General features: G+C 44.2%; 19 non-coding genes across 19 annotated transcripts; all 19 read right to left on the reverse strand.

The window, feature by feature from the left end:
* Positions 1-634: 634 nt before the first annotated feature.
* Positions 635-753, reverse strand: LOC131949871 (U5 spliceosomal RNA). The gene has a single exon (XR_009388217.1). It is a non-coding gene; the product is annotated as a U5 spliceosomal RNA (small nuclear RNA).
* Positions 754-1,497: 744 nt separating this feature from the next.
* Positions 1,498-1,616, reverse strand: LOC131949872 (U5 spliceosomal RNA). The gene has a single exon (XR_009388218.1). It is a non-coding gene; the product is annotated as a U5 spliceosomal RNA (small nuclear RNA).
* Positions 1,617-2,359: 743 nt separating this feature from the next.
* On the reverse strand, positions 2,360-2,478 carry LOC131949873 (U5 spliceosomal RNA). The gene has a single exon (XR_009388219.1). It is a non-coding gene; the product is annotated as a U5 spliceosomal RNA (small nuclear RNA).
* A 743-nt stretch (positions 2,479-3,221) lies between these two features.
* Positions 3,222-3,340, reverse strand: LOC131949874 (U5 spliceosomal RNA). The gene has a single exon (XR_009388220.1). It is a non-coding gene; the product is annotated as a U5 spliceosomal RNA (small nuclear RNA).
* Positions 3,341-4,084: 744 nt separating this feature from the next.
* LOC131949897 (U5 spliceosomal RNA) lies at positions 4,085-4,203 on the reverse strand. The gene has a single exon (XR_009388242.1). It is a non-coding gene; the product is annotated as a U5 spliceosomal RNA (small nuclear RNA).
* Positions 4,204-4,943: 740 nt separating this feature from the next.
* LOC131949875 (U5 spliceosomal RNA) lies at positions 4,944-5,062 on the reverse strand. The gene has a single exon (XR_009388221.1). It is a non-coding gene; the product is annotated as a U5 spliceosomal RNA (small nuclear RNA).
* A 737-nt stretch (positions 5,063-5,799) lies between these two features.
* Positions 5,800-5,918, reverse strand: LOC131949876 (U5 spliceosomal RNA). Its single transcript, XR_009388222.1, has one exon. It is a non-coding gene; the product is annotated as a U5 spliceosomal RNA (small nuclear RNA).
* A 743-nt stretch (positions 5,919-6,661) lies between these two features.
* LOC131949877 (U5 spliceosomal RNA) lies at positions 6,662-6,780 on the reverse strand. Its single transcript, XR_009388223.1, has one exon. It is a non-coding gene; the product is annotated as a U5 spliceosomal RNA (small nuclear RNA).
* A 737-nt stretch (positions 6,781-7,517) lies between these two features.
* LOC131949879 (U5 spliceosomal RNA) lies at positions 7,518-7,636 on the reverse strand. Its single transcript, XR_009388225.1, has one exon. It is a non-coding gene; the product is annotated as a U5 spliceosomal RNA (small nuclear RNA).
* Positions 7,637-8,379: 743 nt separating this feature from the next.
* Positions 8,380-8,497, reverse strand: LOC131949898 (U5 spliceosomal RNA). Its single transcript, XR_009388243.1, has one exon. It is a non-coding gene; the product is annotated as a U5 spliceosomal RNA (small nuclear RNA).
* A 743-nt stretch (positions 8,498-9,240) lies between these two features.
* Positions 9,241-9,359, reverse strand: LOC131949880 (U5 spliceosomal RNA). Its single transcript, XR_009388226.1, has one exon. It is a non-coding gene; the product is annotated as a U5 spliceosomal RNA (small nuclear RNA).
* Positions 9,360-10,102: 743 nt separating this feature from the next.
* On the reverse strand, positions 10,103-10,221 carry LOC131949881 (U5 spliceosomal RNA). The gene has a single exon (XR_009388227.1). It is a non-coding gene; the product is annotated as a U5 spliceosomal RNA (small nuclear RNA).
* Positions 10,222-10,964: 743 nt separating this feature from the next.
* On the reverse strand, positions 10,965-11,083 carry LOC131949882 (U5 spliceosomal RNA). The gene has a single exon (XR_009388228.1). It is a non-coding gene; the product is annotated as a U5 spliceosomal RNA (small nuclear RNA).
* Positions 11,084-11,827: 744 nt separating this feature from the next.
* Positions 11,828-11,946, reverse strand: LOC131949883 (U5 spliceosomal RNA). Its single transcript, XR_009388229.1, has one exon. It is a non-coding gene; the product is annotated as a U5 spliceosomal RNA (small nuclear RNA).
* A 740-nt stretch (positions 11,947-12,686) lies between these two features.
* LOC131949884 (U5 spliceosomal RNA) lies at positions 12,687-12,805 on the reverse strand. The gene has a single exon (XR_009388230.1). It is a non-coding gene; the product is annotated as a U5 spliceosomal RNA (small nuclear RNA).
* Positions 12,806-13,542: 737 nt separating this feature from the next.
* LOC131949886 (U5 spliceosomal RNA) lies at positions 13,543-13,661 on the reverse strand. The gene has a single exon (XR_009388231.1). It is a non-coding gene; the product is annotated as a U5 spliceosomal RNA (small nuclear RNA).
* A 743-nt stretch (positions 13,662-14,404) lies between these two features.
* Positions 14,405-14,523, reverse strand: LOC131949887 (U5 spliceosomal RNA). The gene has a single exon (XR_009388232.1). It is a non-coding gene; the product is annotated as a U5 spliceosomal RNA (small nuclear RNA).
* Positions 14,524-15,266: 743 nt separating this feature from the next.
* Positions 15,267-15,385, reverse strand: LOC131949888 (U5 spliceosomal RNA). Its single transcript, XR_009388233.1, has one exon. It is a non-coding gene; the product is annotated as a U5 spliceosomal RNA (small nuclear RNA).
* A 737-nt stretch (positions 15,386-16,122) lies between these two features.
* On the reverse strand, positions 16,123-16,240 carry LOC131949899 (U5 spliceosomal RNA). The gene has a single exon (XR_009388244.1). It is a non-coding gene; the product is annotated as a U5 spliceosomal RNA (small nuclear RNA).
* Between the last annotated feature and the right edge of the window lie 494 nt (positions 16,241-16,734).

Below are 16,734 nucleotides of genomic sequence, written 5' to 3' on the forward strand. Positions count from 1 at the left end.
ACTGTGTTGGTCGTACTGAAGGCTAGGCTACATCGTTCAGAACTCAGACCTGTCCGGTGGACAACGTTTCCCTTCTCCGCGAGCGCATTCCACCCGTGGACAAACGCTTACAAACCAATCCGACGATGACAGAAGATTGTCTCCCTTTAATACCAATCCAACTTAGCTCCCATGTACCTTTGAAATTATGCGATGGCGGGCCGCCTAGCTTTCTTGAGACTAAACTGTTAGGGGAAGTACACGTCACCCAACTAACAAAAAATAAAATGACGCCATTGCTTTGAGGCGCGTGACCGACTGTTGTTCTGCCAGCAGTCTGAACTGTTGTTTGTTGGAATCGAAACGAGTGAGTTGTTTAAAAATAAATAAATAATAATAATAAAGTCTAGACAGAACAGTAGTTGGTTTTGATTTGGTTCTTCGGCACTGAACCTAGACGTATTTGAAATCTTTTTTGATTTATGTACTCACTAATTATGCATGGCCATCGGACAAGAGTTGTCCGGTTCCGTCCAAGGCCACGGAAAAACGTGCCAAAGGAAACGAAACCTCCCAACGGCAGGGTTCATTTTCTATCCCAGGGTTTAAAACAACAAATTATGTAGTCACCCACTCATGTTTACATTGGAAATATTCACCCTACAGCGTAGGGCGTGAAAAATAGTCTTCTAAGACTCATTATAATGCTCCTCTCCACGGAAATCTTTAGTAAAAGGCGAAAGATTTACTCGATGTGAAGAGAAACCAGAGTGTCTGTCTGGCGGAAAATTTTCCGGTCTGCCCTAAACCGGATCAGCTGAAATCGCATGGTTTTCGGCTGACAGCAATGTGCCTCTGAAAACAAAAAGAGTTCGCCGCGGAGACTGTGTTGGTCGTACTGAGGGCTAGGCTACATCGTTCAGAACTCAGACCTGTCCGGTGGACAACGTTTCCCTTCTCCGCGAGCGCATTCCACCCGTGGACAAACGCTTACAAACCAATCCGACGATGACAGAAGATTGTCTCCCTTTAATACCAATCCAACTTAGCTCCCATGTACCTTTGAAATTATGCGATGGCGGGCCGCCTAGCTTTCTTGAGACTAAACTGTTAGGGGAAGTACACGTCACCCAACTAACAAAAAATAAAATGACGCCATTGCTTTGAGGCGCGTGACCGACTGTTGTCGTTCTGCCAGCAGTCTGAACTGTTGTTTGTTGGAATCGAAACGAGTGAGTTGTTTAAAAAAAAAAATAATAATAATAAAGTCTAGACAGAACAGTAGTTGGTTTTGATTTGGTTCTTCGGCACTGAACCTAGACGTATTTGAAATCTTTTTTGATTTATGTACTCACTAATTATGCATGGCCATCAGACAAGAGTTGTCCGGTTCCGTCCAAGGCCACGGAAAAACGTGCCAAAGGAAACGAAACCTCCCAACGGCAGGGTTCATTTTCTATCCCAGGGTTAAAAAAAACAAATGATGTAGTCACCCACTCATGTTTACATTGGAAATATTCACCCTACAGCGTAGGGCGTGAAAAATAGTCTTCTAAGACTCATTATAATGCTCCTCTCCACGGAAATCTTTAGTAAAAGGCGAAAGATTTACTCGATGTGAAGAGAAACCAGAGTGTCTGTCTGGCGGAAAATTTTCCGGTCTGCCCTAAACCGGATCAGCTGAAATCGCATGGTTTTCGGCTGACAGCAATGTGCCTCTGAAAACAAAAAGAGTTCGCCGCGGAGACTGTGTTGGTCGTACTGAAGGCTAGGCTACATCGTTCAGAACTCAGACCTGTCCGGTGGACAACGTTTCCCTTCTCCGCGAGCGCATTCCACCCGTGGACAAACGCTTACAAACCAATCCGACGATGACAGAAGATTGTCTCCCTTTAATACCAATCCAACTTAGCTCCCATGTACCTTTGAAATTATGCGATGGCGGGCCGCCTAGCTTTCTTGAGACTAAACTGTTAGGGGAAGTACACGTCACCCAACTAACAAAAAATAAAATGACGCCATTGCTTTGAGGCGCGTGACCGACTGTTGTTCTGCCAGCAGTCTGAACTGTTGTTTGTTGGAATCGAAACGAGTGAGTTGTTTAAAAATAAATAAATAATAATAATAAAGTCTAGACAGAACAGTAGTTGGTTTTGATTTGGTTCTTCGGCACTGAACCTAGACGTATTTGAAATCTTTTTTGATTTATGTACTCACTAATTATGCATGGCCATCGGACAAGAGTTGTCCGGTTCCGTCCAAGGCCACGGAAAAACGTGCCAAAGGAAACGAAACCTCCCAACGGCAGGGTTCATTTTCTATCCCAGGGTTAAAAAAAACAAATGATGTAGTCACCCACTCATGTTTACATTGGAAATATTCACCCTACAGCGTAGGGCGTGAAAAATAGTCTTCTAAGACTCATTATAATGCTCCTCTCCACGGAAATCTTTAGTAAAAGGCGAAAGATTTACTCGATGTGAAGAGAAACCAGAGTGTCTGTCTGGGGGAAAATTTTCCGGTCTGCCCTAAACCGGATCAGCTGGAATCGCATGGTTTTCGGCTGACAGCAATGTGCCTCTGAAAACAAAAAGAGTTCGCCGCGGAGACTGTGTTGGTCGTACTGAAGGCTAGGCTACATCGTTCAGAACTCAGACCTGTCCGGTGGACAACGTTTCCCTTCTCCGCGAGCGCATTCCACCCGTGGACAAACGCTTACAAACCAATCCGACGATGACAGAAGATTGTCTCCCTTTAATACCAATCCAACTTAGCTCCCATGTACCTTTGAAATTATGCGATGGCGGGCCGCCTAGCTTTCTTGAGACTAAACTGTTAGGGGAAGTACACGTCACCCAACTAACAAAAAATAAAATGACGCCATTGCTTTGAGGCGCGTGACCGACTGTTGTTCTGCCAGCAGTCTGAACTGTTGTTTGTTGGAATCGAAACGAGTGAGTTGTTTAAAAATAAATAAATAATAATAATAAAGTCTAGACAGAACAGTAGTTGGTTTTGATTTGGTTCTTCGGCACTGAACCTAGACGTATTTGAAATCTTTTTTGATTTATGTACTCACTAATTATGCATGGCCATCGGACAAGAGTTGTCCGGTTCCGTCCAAGGCCACGGAAAAACGTGCCAAAGGAAACGAAACCTCCCAACGGCAGGGTTCATTTTCTATCCCAGGGTTAAAAACAACAAATTATGTAGTCACCCACTCATGTTTACATTGGAAATATTCACCCTACAGCGTAGGGCGTGAAAAATAGTCTTCTAAGACTCATTATAATGCTCCTCTCCACGGAAATCTTTAGTAAAAGGCGAAAGATTTACTCGATGTGAAGAGAAACCAGAGTGTCTGTCTGGCGGAAAATTTTCCGGTCTGCCCTAAACCGGATCAGCTGAAATCGCATGGTTTTCAGCTGACAGCAATGTGCCTCTGAAAACAAAAAGAGTTCGCCGCGGAGACTGTGTTGGTCGTACTGAGGGCTAGGCTACATCGTTCAGAACTCAGACCTGTCCGGTGGACAACGTTTCCCTTCTCCGCGAGCGCATTCCACCCGTGGACAAACGCTTACAAACCAATCCGACGATGACAGAAGATTGTCTCCCTTTAATACCAATCCAACTTAGCTCCCATGTACCTTTGAAATTATGCGATGGCGGGCCGCCTAGCTTTCTTGAGACTAAACTGTTAGGGGAAGTACACGTCACCCAACTAACAAAAAATAAAATGACGCCATTGCTTTGAGGCGCGTGACCGACTGTTGTCGTTCTGCCAGCAGTCTGAACTGTTGTTTGTTGGAATCGAAACGAGTGAGTTGTTTAAAAAAAAAAATAATAATAATAAAGTCTAGACAGAACAGTAGTTGGTTTTGATTTGGTTCTTCGGCACTGAACCTAGACGTATTTGAAATCTTTTTTGATTTATGTACTCACTAATTATGCATGGCCATCAGACAAGAGTTGTCCGGTTCCGTCCAAGGCCACGGAAAAACGTGCCAAAGGAAACGAAACCTCCCAACGGCAGGGTTCATTTTCTATCCCAGGGTTAAAAAAAACAAATGATGTAGTCACCCACTCATGTTTACATTGGAAATATTCACCCTACAGCGTAGGGCGTGAAAAATAGTCTTCTAAGACTCATTATAATGCTGCTCTCCACGGAAATCTTTAGTAAAAGGCGAAAGATTTACTCGATGTGAAGAGAAACCAGAGTGTCTGTCTGGCGGAAAATTTTCCGGTCTGCCCTAAACCGGATCAGCTGAAATCGCATGGTTTTCGGCTGACAGCAATGTGCCTCTGAAAACAAAAAGAGTTCGCCGCGGAGACTGTGTTGGTCGTACTGAAGGCTAGGCTACATCGTTCAGAACTCAGACCTGTCCGGTGGACGTTTCCCTTCTCCGCGAGCGCATTCCACCCGTGGACAAACGCTTACAAACCAATCCGACGATGACAGAAGATTGTCTCCCTTTAATACCAATCCAACTTAGCTCCCATGTACCTTTGAAATTATGCGATGGCGGGCCGCCTAGCTTTCTTGAGACTAAACTGTTAGGGGAAGTACACGTCACCCAACTAACAAAAAATAAAATGACGCCATTGCTTTGAGGCGCGTGACCGACTGTTGTTCTGCCAGCAGTCTGAACTGTTGTTTGTTGGAATCGAAACGAGTGAGTTGTTTAAAAATAAATAAATAATAATAATAAAGTCTAGACAGAACAGTAGTTGGTTTTGATTTGGTTCTTCGGCACTGAACCTAGACGTATTTGAAATCTTTTTTGATTTATGTACTCACTAATTATGCATGGCCATCGGACAAGAGTTGTCCGGTTCCGTCCAAGGCCACGGAAAAACGTGCCAAAGGAAACGAAACCTCCCAACGGCAGGGTTCATTTTCTATCCCAGGGTTAAAAAAAACAAATGATGTAGTCACCCACTCATGTTTACATTGGAAATATTCACCCTACAGCGTAGGGCGTGAAAAATAGTCTTCTAAGACTCATTATAATGCTCCTCTCCACGGAAATCTTTAGTAAAAGGCGAAAGATTTACTCGATGTGAAGAGAAACCAGAGTGTCTGTCTGGGGGAAAATTTTCCGGTCTGCCCTAAACCGGATCAGCTGGAATCGCATGGTTTTCGGCTGACAGCAATGTGCCTCTGAAAACAAAACGAGTTCGCCGCGGAGACTGTGTTGGTCGCACTGAAGGCTAGACTACATCGTTCAGAACTCAGACCTGTCCGGTGGACAACGTTTCCCTTCTCCGCGAGCGCATTCCACCCGTGGACAAACGCTTACAAACCAATCCGACGATGACAGAAGATTGTCTCCCTTTAATACCAATCCAACTTAGCTCCCATGTACCTTTGAAATTATGCGATGGCGGGCCGCCTAGCTTTCTTGAGACTAAACTGTTAGGGGAAGTACACGTCACCCAACTAACAAAAAATAAAATGACGCCATTGCTTTGAGGCGCGTGACCGACTGTTGTTCTGCCAGCAGTCTGAACTGTTGTTTGTTGGAATCGAAACGAGTGAGTTGTTTAAAAATAAATAAATAATAAAGTCTAGACAGAACAGTAGTTGGTTTTGATTTGGTTCTTCGGCACTGAACCTAGACGTATTTGAAATCTTTTTTGATTTATGTACTCACTAATTATGCATGGCCATCGGACAAGAGTTGTCCGGTTCCGTCCAAGGCCACGGAAAAACGTGCCAAAGGAAACGAAACCTCCCAACGGCAGGGTTCATTTTCTATCCCAGGGTTAAAAACAACAAATTATGTAGTCACCCACTCATGTTTACATTGGAAATATTCACCCTACAGCGTAGGGCGTGAAAAATAGTCTTCTAAGACTCATTATAATGCTCCTCTCCACGGAAATCTTTAGTAAAAGGCGAAAGATTTACTCGATGTGAAGAGAAACCAGAGTGTCTGTCTGGGGGAAAATTTTCCGGTCTGCCCTAAACCGGATCAGCTGGAATCGCATGGTTTTCGGCTGACAGCAATGTGCCTCTGAAAACAAAAAGAGTTCGCCGCGGAGACTGTGTTGGTCGTACTGAAGGCTAGGCTACATCGTTCAGAACTCAGACCTGTCCGGTGGACAACGTTTCCCTTCTCCGCGAGCGCATTCCACCCGTGGACAAACGCTTACAAACCAATCCGACGATGACAGAAGATTGTCTCCCTTTAATACCAATCCAACTTAGCTCCCATGTACCTTTGAAATTATGCGATGGCGGGCCGCCTAGCTTTCTTGAGACTAAACTGTTAGGGGAAGTACACGTCACCCAACTAACAAAAAATAAAATGACGCCATTGCTTTGAGGCGCGTGACCGACTGTTGTTCTGCCAGCAGTCTGAACTGTTGTTTGTTGGAATCGAAACGAGTGAGTTGTTTAAAAATAAATAAATAATAATAATAAAGTCTAGACAGAACAGTAGTTGGTTTTGATTTGGTTCTTCGGCACTGAACCTAGACGTATTTGAAATCTTTTTTGATTTATGTACTCACTAATTATGCATGGCCATCAGACAAGAGTTGTCCGGTTCCGTCCAAGGCCACGGAAAAACGTGCCAAAGGAAACGAAACCTCCCAACGGCAGGGTTCATTTTCTATCCCAGGGTTAAAAAAAACAAATTATGTAGTCACCCACTCATGTTTACATTGGAAATATTCACCCTACAGCGTAGGGCGTGAAAAATAGTCTTCTAAGACTCATTATAATGCTCCTCTCCACGGAAATCTTTAGTAAAAGGCGAAAGATTTACTCGATGTGAAGAGAAACCAGAGTGTCTGTCTGGGGGAAAATTTTCCGGTCTGCCCTAAACCGGATCAGCTGAAATCGCATGGTTTTCGGCTGACAGCAATGTGCCTCTGAAAACAAAAAGAGTTCGCCGCGGAGACTGTGTTGGTCGTACTGAAGGCTAGGCTACATCGTTCAGAACTCAGACCTGTCCGGTGGACAACGTTTCCCTTCTCCGCGAGCGCATTCCACCCGTGGACAAACGCTTACAAACCAATCCGACGATGACAGAAGATTGTCTCCCTTTAATACCAATCCAACTTAGCTCCCATGTACCTTTGAAATTATGCGATGGCGGGCCGCCTAGCTTTCTTGAGACTAAACTGTTAGGGGAAGTACACGTCACCCAACTAACAAAAAATAAAATGACGCCATTGCTTTGAGGCGCGTGACCGACTGTTGTTCTGCCAGCAGTCTGAACTGTTGTTTGTTGGAATCGAAACGAGTGAGTTGTTTAAAAATAAATAAATAATAAAGTCTAGACAGAACAGTAGTTGGTTTTGATTTGGTTCTTCGGCACTGAACCTAGACGTATTTGAAATCTTTTTTGATTTATGTACTCACTAATTATGCATGGCCATCGGACAAGAGTTGTCCGGTTCCGTCCAAGGCCACGGAAAAACGTGCCAAAGGAAACGAAACCTCCCAACGGCAGGGTTCATTTTCTATCCCAGGGTTAAAAACAACAAATGATGTAGTCACCCACTCATGTTTACATTGGAAATATTCACCCTACAGCGTAGGGCGTGAAAAATAGTCTTCTAAGACTCATTATAATGCTCCTCTCCACGGAAATCTTTAGTAAAAGGCGAAAGATTTACTCGATGTGAAGAGAAACCAGAGTGTCTGTCTGGGGGAAAATTTTCCGGTCTGCCCTAAACCGGATCAGCTGGAATCGCATGGTTTTCGGCTGACAGCAATGTGCCTCTGAAAACAAAAAGAGTTCGCCGCGGAGACTGTGTTGGTCGTACTGAAGGCTAGGCTACATCGTTCAGAACTCAGACCTGTCCGGTGGACAACGTTTCCCTTCTCCGCGAGCGCATTCCACCCGTGGACAAACGCTTACAAACCAATCCGACGATGACAGAAGATTGTCTCCCTTTAATACCAATCCAACTTAGCTCCCATGTACCTTTGAAATTATGCGATGGCGGGCCGCCTAGCTTTCTTGAGACTAAACTGTTAGGGGAAGTACACGTCACCCAACTAACAAAAAATAAAATGACGCCATTGCTTTGAGGCGCGTGACCGACTGTTGTTCTGCCAGCAGTCTGAACTGTTGTTTGTTGGAATCGAAACGAGTGAGTTGTTTAAAAATAAATAAATAATAATAATAAAGTCTAGACAGAACAGTAGTTGGTTTTGATTTGGTTCTTCGGCACTGAACCTAGACGTATTTGAAATCTTTTTTGATTTATGTACTCACTAATTATGCATGGCCATCGGACAAGAGTTGTCCGGTTCCGTCCAAGGCCACGGAAAAACGTGCCAAAGGAAACGAAACCTCCCAACGGCAGGGTTCATTTTCTATCCCAGGGTTAAAAACAACAAATTATGTAGTCACCCACTCATGTTTACATTGGAAATATTCACCCTACAGCGTAGGGCGTGAAAAATAGTCTTCTAAGACTCATTATAATGCTCCTCTCCACGGAAATCTTTAGTAAAGGCGAAAGATTTACTCGATGTGAAGAGAAACCAGAGTGTCTGTCTGGGGGAAAATTTTCCGGTCTGCCCTAAACCGGATCAGCTGGAATCGCATGGTTTTCGGCTGACAGCAATGTGCCTCTGAAAACAAAAAGAGTTCGCCGCGGAGACTGTGTTGGTCGTACTGAAGGCTAGGCTACATCGTTCAGAACTCAGACCTGTCCGGTGGACAACGTTTCCCTTCTCCGCGAGCGCATTCCACCCGTGGACAAACGCTTACAAACCAATCCGACGATGACAGAAGATTGTCTCCCTTTAATACCAATCCAACTTAGCTCCCATGTACCTTTGAAATTATGCGATGGCGGGCCGCCTAGCTTTCTTGAGACTAAACTGTTAGGGGAAGTACACGTCACCCAACTAACAAAAAATAAAATGACGCCATTGCTTTGAGGCGCGTGACCGACTGTTGTTCTGCCAGCAGTCTGAACTGTTGTTTGTTGGAATCGAAACGAGTGAGTTGTTTAAAAATAAATAAATAATAATAATAAAGTCTAGACAGAACAGTAGTTGGTTTTGATTTGGTTCTTCGGCACTGAACCTAGACGTATTTGAAATCTTTTTTGATTTATGTACTCACTAATTATGCATGGCCATCAGACAAGAGTTGTCCGGTTCCGTCCAAGGCCACGGAAAAACGTGCCAAAGGAAACGAAACCTCCCAACGGCAGGGTTCATTTTCTATCCCAGGGTTAAAAACAACAAATTATGTAGTCACCCACTCATGTTTACATTGGAAATATTCACCCTACAGCGTAGGGCGTGAAAAATAGTCTTCTAAGACTCATTATAATGCTCCTCTCCACGGAAATCTTTAGTAAAAGGCGAAAGATTTACTCGATGTGAAGAGAAACCAGAGTGTCTGTCTGGGGGAAAATTTTCCGGTCTGCCCTAAACCGGATCAGCTGAAATCGCATGGTTTTCGGCTGACAGCAATGTGCCTCTGAAAACAAAAAGAGTTCGCCGCGGAGACTGTGTTGGTCGTACTGAAGGCTAGGCTACATCGTTCAGAACTCAGACCTGTCCGGTGGACAACGTTTCCCTTCTCCGCGAGCGCATTCCACCCGTGGACAAACGCTTACAAACCAATCCGACGATGACAGAAGATTGTCTCCCTTTAATACCAATCCAACTTAGCTCCCATGTACCTTTGAAATTATGCGATGGCGGGCCGCCTAGCTTTCTTGAGACTAAACTGTTAGGGGAAGTACACGTCACCCAACTAACAAAAAATAAAATGACGCCATTGCTTTGAGGCGCGTGACCGACTGTTGTTCTGCCAGCAGTCTGAACTGTTGTTTGTTGGAATCGAAACGAGTGAGTTGTTTAAAAATAAATAAATAATAATAATAAAGTCTAGACAGAACAGTAGTTGGTTTTGATTTGGTTCTTCGGCACTGAACCTAGACGTATTTGAAATCTTTTTTGATTTATGTACTCACTAATTATGCATGGCCATCGGACAAGAGTTGTCCGGTTCCGTCCAAGGCCACGGAAAAACGTGCCAAAGGAAACGAAACCTCCCAACGGCAGGGTTCATTTTCTATCCCAGGGTTAAAAAAAACAAATGATGTAGTCACCCACTCATGTTTACATTGGAAATATTCACCCTACAGCGTAGGGCGTGAAAAATAGTCTTCTAAGACTCATTATAATGCTCCTCTCCACGGAAATCTTTAGTAAAAGGCGAAAGATTTACTCGATGTGAAGAGAAACCAGAGTGTCTGTCTGGGGGAAAATTTTCCGGTCTGCCCTAAACCGGATCAGCTGGAATCGCATGGTTTTCGGCTGACAGCAATGTGCCTCTGAAAACAAAAAGAGTTCGCCGCGGAGACTGTGTTGGTCGTACTGAAGGCTAGGCTACATCGTTCAGAACTCAGACCTGTCCGGTGGACAACGTTTCCCTTCTCCGCGAGCGCATTCCACCCGTGGACAAACGCTTACAAACCAATCCGACGATGACAGAAGATTGTCTCCCTTTAATACCAATCCAACTTAGCTCCCATGTACCTTTGAAATTATGCGATGGCGGGCCGCCTAGCTTTCTTGAGACTAAACTGTTAGGGGAAGTACACGTCACCCAACTAACAAAAAATAAAATGACGCCATTGCTTTGAGGCGCGTGACCGACTGTTGTTCTGCCAGCAGTCTGAACTGTTGTTTGTTGGAATCGAAACGAGTGAGTTGTTTAAAAATAAATAAATAATAATAATAAAGTCTAGACAGAACAGTAGTTGGTTTTGATTTGGTTCTTCGGCACTGAACCTAGACGTATTTGAAATCTTTTTTGATTTATGTACTCACTAATTATGCATGGCCATCGGACAAGAGTTGTCCGGTTCCGTCCAAGGCCACGGAAAAACGTGCCAAAGGAAACGAAACCTCCCAACGGCAGGGTTCATTTTCTATCCCAGGGTTAAAAACAACAAATTATGTAGTCACCCACTCATGTTTACATTGGAAATATTCACCCTACAGCGTAGGGCGTGAAAAATAGTCTTCTAAGACTCATTATAATGCTCCTCTCCACGGAAATCTTTAGTAAAAGGCGAAAGATTTACTCGATGTGAAGAGAAACCAGAGTGTCTGTCTGGCGGAAAATTTTCCGGTCTGCCCTAAACCGGATCAGCTGAAATCGCATGGTTTTCAGCTGACAGCAATGTGCCTCTGAAAACAAAAAGAGTTCGCCGCGGAGACTGTGTTGGTCGTACTGAGGGCTAGGCTACATCGTTCAGAACTCAGACCTGTCCGGTGGACAACGTTTCCCTTCTCCGCGAGCGCATTCCACCCGTGGAGAAACGCTTACAAACCAATCCGACGATGACAGAAGATTGTCTCCCTTTAATACCAATCCAACTTAGCTCCCATGTACCTTTGAAATTATGCGATGGCGGGCCGCCTAGCTTTCTTGAGACTAAACTGTTAGGGGAAGTACACGTCACCCAACTAACAAAAAATAAAATGACGCCATTGCTTTGAGGCGCGTGACCGACTGTTGTCGTTCTGCCAGCAGTCTGAACTGTTGTTTGTTGGAATCGAAACGAGTGAGTTGTTTAAAAAAAAAAATAATAATAATAAAGTCTAGACAGAACAGTAGTTGGTTTTGATTTGGTTCTTCGGCACTGAACCTAGACGTATTTGAAATCTTTTTTGATTTATGTACTCACTAATTATGCATGGCCATCAGACAAGAGTTGTCCGGTTCCGTCCAAGGCCACGGAAAAACGTGCCAAAGGAAACGAAACCTCCCAACGGCAGGGTTCATTTTCTATCCCAGGGTTAAAAAAAACAAATGATGTAGTCACCCACTCATGTTTACATTGGAAATATTCACCCTACAGCGTAGGGCGTGAAAAATAGTCTTCTAAGACTCATTATAATGCTCCTCTCCACGGAAATCTTTAGTAAAAGGCGAAAGATTTACTCGATGTGAAGAGAAACCAGAGTGTCTGTCTGGCGGAAAATTTTCCGGTCTGCCCTAAACCGGATCAGCTGAAATCGCATGGTTTTCGGCTGACAGCAATGTGCCTCTGAAAACAAAAAGAGTTCGCCGCGGAGACTGTGTTGGTCGTACTGAAGGCTAGGCTACATCGTTCAGAACTCAGACCTGTCCGGTGGACGTTTCCCTTCTCCGCGAGCGCATTCCACCCGTGGACAAACGCTTACAAACCAATCCGACGATGACAGAAGATTGTCTCCCTTTAATACCAATCCAACTTAGCTCCCATGTACCTTTGAAATTATGCGATGGCGGGCCGCCTAGCTTTCTTGAGACTAAACTGTTAGGGGAAGTACACGTCACCCAACTAACAAAAAATAAAATGACGCCATTGCTTTGAGGCGCGTGACCGACTGTTGTTCTGCCAGCAGTCTGAACTGTTGTTTGTTGGAATCGAAACGAGTGAGTTGTTTAAAAATAAATAAATAATAATAATAAAGTCTAGACAGAACAGTAGTTGGTTTTGATTTGGTTCTTCGGCACTGAACCTAGACGTATTTGAAATCTTTTTTGATTTATGTACTCACTAATTATGCATGGCCATCGGACAAGAGTTGTCCGGTTCCGTCCAAGGCCACGGAAAAACGTGCCAAAGGAAACGAAACCTCCCAACGGCAGGGTTCATTTTCTATCCCAGGGTTAAAAAAAACAAATGATGTAGTCACCCACTCATGTTTACATTGGAAATATTCACCCTACAGCGTAGGGCGTGAAAAATAGTCTTCTAAGACTCATTATAATGCTCCTCTCCACGGAAATCTTTAGTAAAAGGCGAAAGATTTACTCGATGTGAAGAGAAACCAGAGTGTCTGTCTGGGGGAAAATTTTCCGGTCTGCCCTAAACCGGATCAGCTGGAATCGCATGGTTTTCGGCTGACAGCAATGTGCCTCTGAAAACAAAAAGAGTTCGCCGCGGAGACTGTGTTGGTCGTACTGAAGGCTAGGCTACATCGTTCAGAACTCAGACCTGTCCGGTGGACAACGTTTCCCTTCTCCGCGAGCGCATTCCACCCGTGGACAAACGCTTACAAACCAATCCGACGATGACAGAAGATTGTCTCCCTTTAATACCAATCCAACTTAGCTCCCATGTACCTTTGAAATTATGCGATGGCGGGCCGCCTAGCTTTCTTGAGACTAAACTGTTAGGGGAAGTACACGTCACCCAACTAACAAAAAATAAAATGACGCCATTGCTTTGAGGCGCGTGACCGACTGTTGTTCTGCCAGCAGTCTGAACTGTTGTTTGTTGGAATCGAAACGAGTGAGTTGTTTAAAAATAAATAAATAATAAAGTCTAGACAGAACAGTAGTTGGTTTTGATTTGGTTCTTCGGCACTGAACCTAGACGTATTTGAAATCTTTTTTGATTTATGTACTCACTAATTATGCATGGCCATCGGACAAGAGTTGTCCGGTTCCGTCCAAGGCCACGGAAAAACGTGCCAAAGGAAACGAAACCTCCCAACGGCAGGGTTCATTTTCTATCCCAGGGTTAAAAACAACAAATTATGTAGTCACCCACTCATGTTTACATTGGAAATATTCACCCTACAGCGTAGGGCGTGAAAAATAGTCTTCTAAGACTCATTATAATGCTCCTCTCCACGGAAATCTTTAGTAAAAGGCGAAAGATTTACTCGATGTGAAGAGAAACCAGAGTGTCTGTCTGGGGGAAAATTTTCCGGTCTGCCCTAAACCGGATCAGCTGGAATCGCATGGTTTTCGGCTGACAGCAATGTGCCTCTGAAAACAAAAAGAGTTCGCCGCGGAGACTGTGTTGGTCGTACTGAAGGCTAGGCTACATCGTTCAGAACTCAGACCTGTCCGGTGGACAACGTTTCCCTTCTCCGCGAGCGCATTCCACCCGTGGACAAACGCTTACAAACCAATCCGACGATGACAGAAGATTGTCTCCCTTTAATACCAATCCAACTTAGCTCCCATGTACCTTTGAAATTATGCGATGGCGGGCCGCCTAGCTTTCTTGAGACTAAACTGTTAGGGGAAGTACACGTCACCCAACTAACAAAAAATAAAATGACGCCATTGCTTTGAGGCGCGTGACCGACTGTTGTTCTGCCAGCAGTCTGAACTGTTGTTTGTTGGAATCGAAACGAGTGAGTTGTTTAAAAATAAATAAATAATAATAATAAAGTCTAGACAGAACAGTAGTTGGTTTTGATTTGGTTCTTCGGCACTGAACCTAGACGTATTTGAAATCTTTTTTGATTTATGTACTCACTAATTATGCATGGCCATCAGACAAGAGTTGTCCGGTTCCGTCCAAGGCCACGGAAAAACGTGCCAAAGGAAACGAAACCTCCCAACGGCAGGGTTCATTTTCTATCCCAGGGTTAAAAACAACAAATTATGTAGTCACCCACTCATGTTTACATTGGAAATATTCACCCTACAGCGTAGGGCGTGAAAAATAGTCTTCTAAGACTCATTATAATGCTCCTCTCCACGGAAATCTTTAGTAAAAGGCGAAAGATTTACTCGATGTGAAGAGAAACCAGAGTGTCTGTCTGGGGGAAAATTTTCCGGTCTGCCCTAAACCGGATCAGCTGAAATCGCATGGTTTTCGGCTGACAGCAATGTGCCTCTGAAAACAAAAAGAGTTCGCCGCGGAGACTGTGTTGGTCGTACTGAAGGCTAGGCTACATCGTTCAGAACTCAGACCTGTCCGGTGGACAACGTTTCCCTTCTCCGCGAGCGCATTCCACCCGTGGACAAACGCTTACAAACCAATCCGACGATGACAGAAGATTGTCTCCCTTTAATACCAATCCAACTTAGCTCCCATGTACCTTTGAAATTATGCGATGGCGGGCCGCCTAGCTTTCTTGAGACTAAACTGTTAGGGGAAGTACACGTCACCCAACTAACAAAAAATAAAATGACGCCATTGCTTTGAGGCGCGTGACCGACTGTTGTTCTGCCAGCAGTCTGAACTGTTGTTTGTTGGAATCGAAACGAGTGAGTTGTTTAAAAATAAATAAATAATAATAATAAAGTCTAGACAGAACAGTAGTTGGTTTTGATTTGGTTCTTCGGCACTGAACCTAGACGTATTTGAAATCTTTTTTGATTTATGTACTCACTAATTATGCATGGCCATCGGACAAGAGTTGTCCGGTTCCGTCCAAGGCCACGGAAAAACGTGCCAAAGGAAACGAAACCTCCCAACGGCAGGGTTCATTTTCTATCCCAGGGTTAAAAAAAACAAATGATGTAGTCACCCACTCATGTTTACATTGGAAATATTCACCCTACAGCGTAGGGCGTGAAAAATAGTCTTCTAAGACTCATTATAATGCTCCTCTCCACGGAAATCTTTAGTAAAAGGCGAAAGATTTACTCGATGTGAAGAGAAACCAGAGTGTCTGTCTGGGGGAAAATTTTCCGGTCTGCCCTAAACCGGATCAGCTGGAATCGCATGGTTTTCGGCTGACAGCAATGTGCCTCTGAAAACAAAAAGAGTTCGCCGCGGAGACTGTGTTGGTCGTACTGAAGGCTAGGCTACATCGTTCAGAACTCAGACCTGTCCGGTGGACAACGTTTCCCTTCTCCGCGAGCGCATTCCACCCGTGGACAAACGCTTACAAACCAATCCGACGATGACAGAAGATTGTCTCCCTTTAATACCAATCCAACTTAGCTCCCATGTACCTTTGAAATTATGCGATGGCGGGCCGCCTAGCTTTCTTGAGACTAAACTGTTAGGGGAAGTACACGTCACCCAACTAACAAAAAATAAAATGACGCCATTGCTTTGAGGCGCGTGACCGACTGTTGTTCTGCCAGCAGTCTGAACTGTTGTTTGTTGGAATCGAAACGAGTGAGTTGTTTAAAAATAAATAAATAATAAAGTCTAGACAGAACAGTAGTTGGTTTTGATTTGGTTCTTCGGCACTGAACCTAGACGTATTTGAAATCTTTTTTGATTTATGTACTCACTAATTATGCATGGCCATCGGACAAGAGTTGTCCGGTTCCGTCCAAGGCCACGGAAAAACGTGCCAAAGGAAACGAAACCTCCCAACGGCAGGGTTCATTTTCTATCCCAGGGTTAAAAACAACAAATTATGTAGTCACCCACTCATGTTTACATTGGAAATATTCACCCTACAGCGTAGGGCGTGAAAAATAGTCTTCTAAGACTCATTATAATGCTCCTCTCCACGGAAATCTTTAGTAAAGGCGAAAGATTTACTCGATGTGAAGAGAAACCAGAGTGTCTGTCTGGGGGAAAATTTTCCGGTCTGCCCTAAACCGGATCAGCTGGAATCGCATGGTTTTCGGCTGACAGCAATGTGCCTCTGAAAACAAAAAGAGTTCGCCGCGGAGACTGTGTTGGTCGTACTGAAGGCTAGGCTACATCGTTCAGAACTCAGACCTGTCCGGTGGACAACGTTTCCCTTCTCCGCGAGCGCATTCCACCCGTGGACAAACGCTTACAAACCAATCCGACGATAACAGAAGATTGTCTCCCTTTAATACCAATCCAACTTAGCTCCCATGTACCTTTGAAATTATGCGATGGCGGGCCGCCTAGCTTTCTTGAGACTAAACTGTTAGGGGAAGTACACGTCACCCAACTAACAAAAAATAAAATGACGCCATTGCTTTGAGGCGCGTGACCGACTGTTGTTCTGCCAGCAGTCTGAACTGTTGTTTGTTGGAATCGAAACGAGTGAGTTGTTTAAAAATAAATAAATAATAATAATAAAGT

Source organism: Physella acuta, unplaced genomic scaffold (assembly GCF_028476545.2).
Source record: "Physella acuta isolate Inbredline_101_S28 unplaced genomic scaffold, ASM2847654v3 ptg000717l, whole genome shotgun sequence".
NCBI classification, from domain to species: Eukaryota; Metazoa; Mollusca; class Gastropoda; family Physidae; genus Physella; species Physella acuta.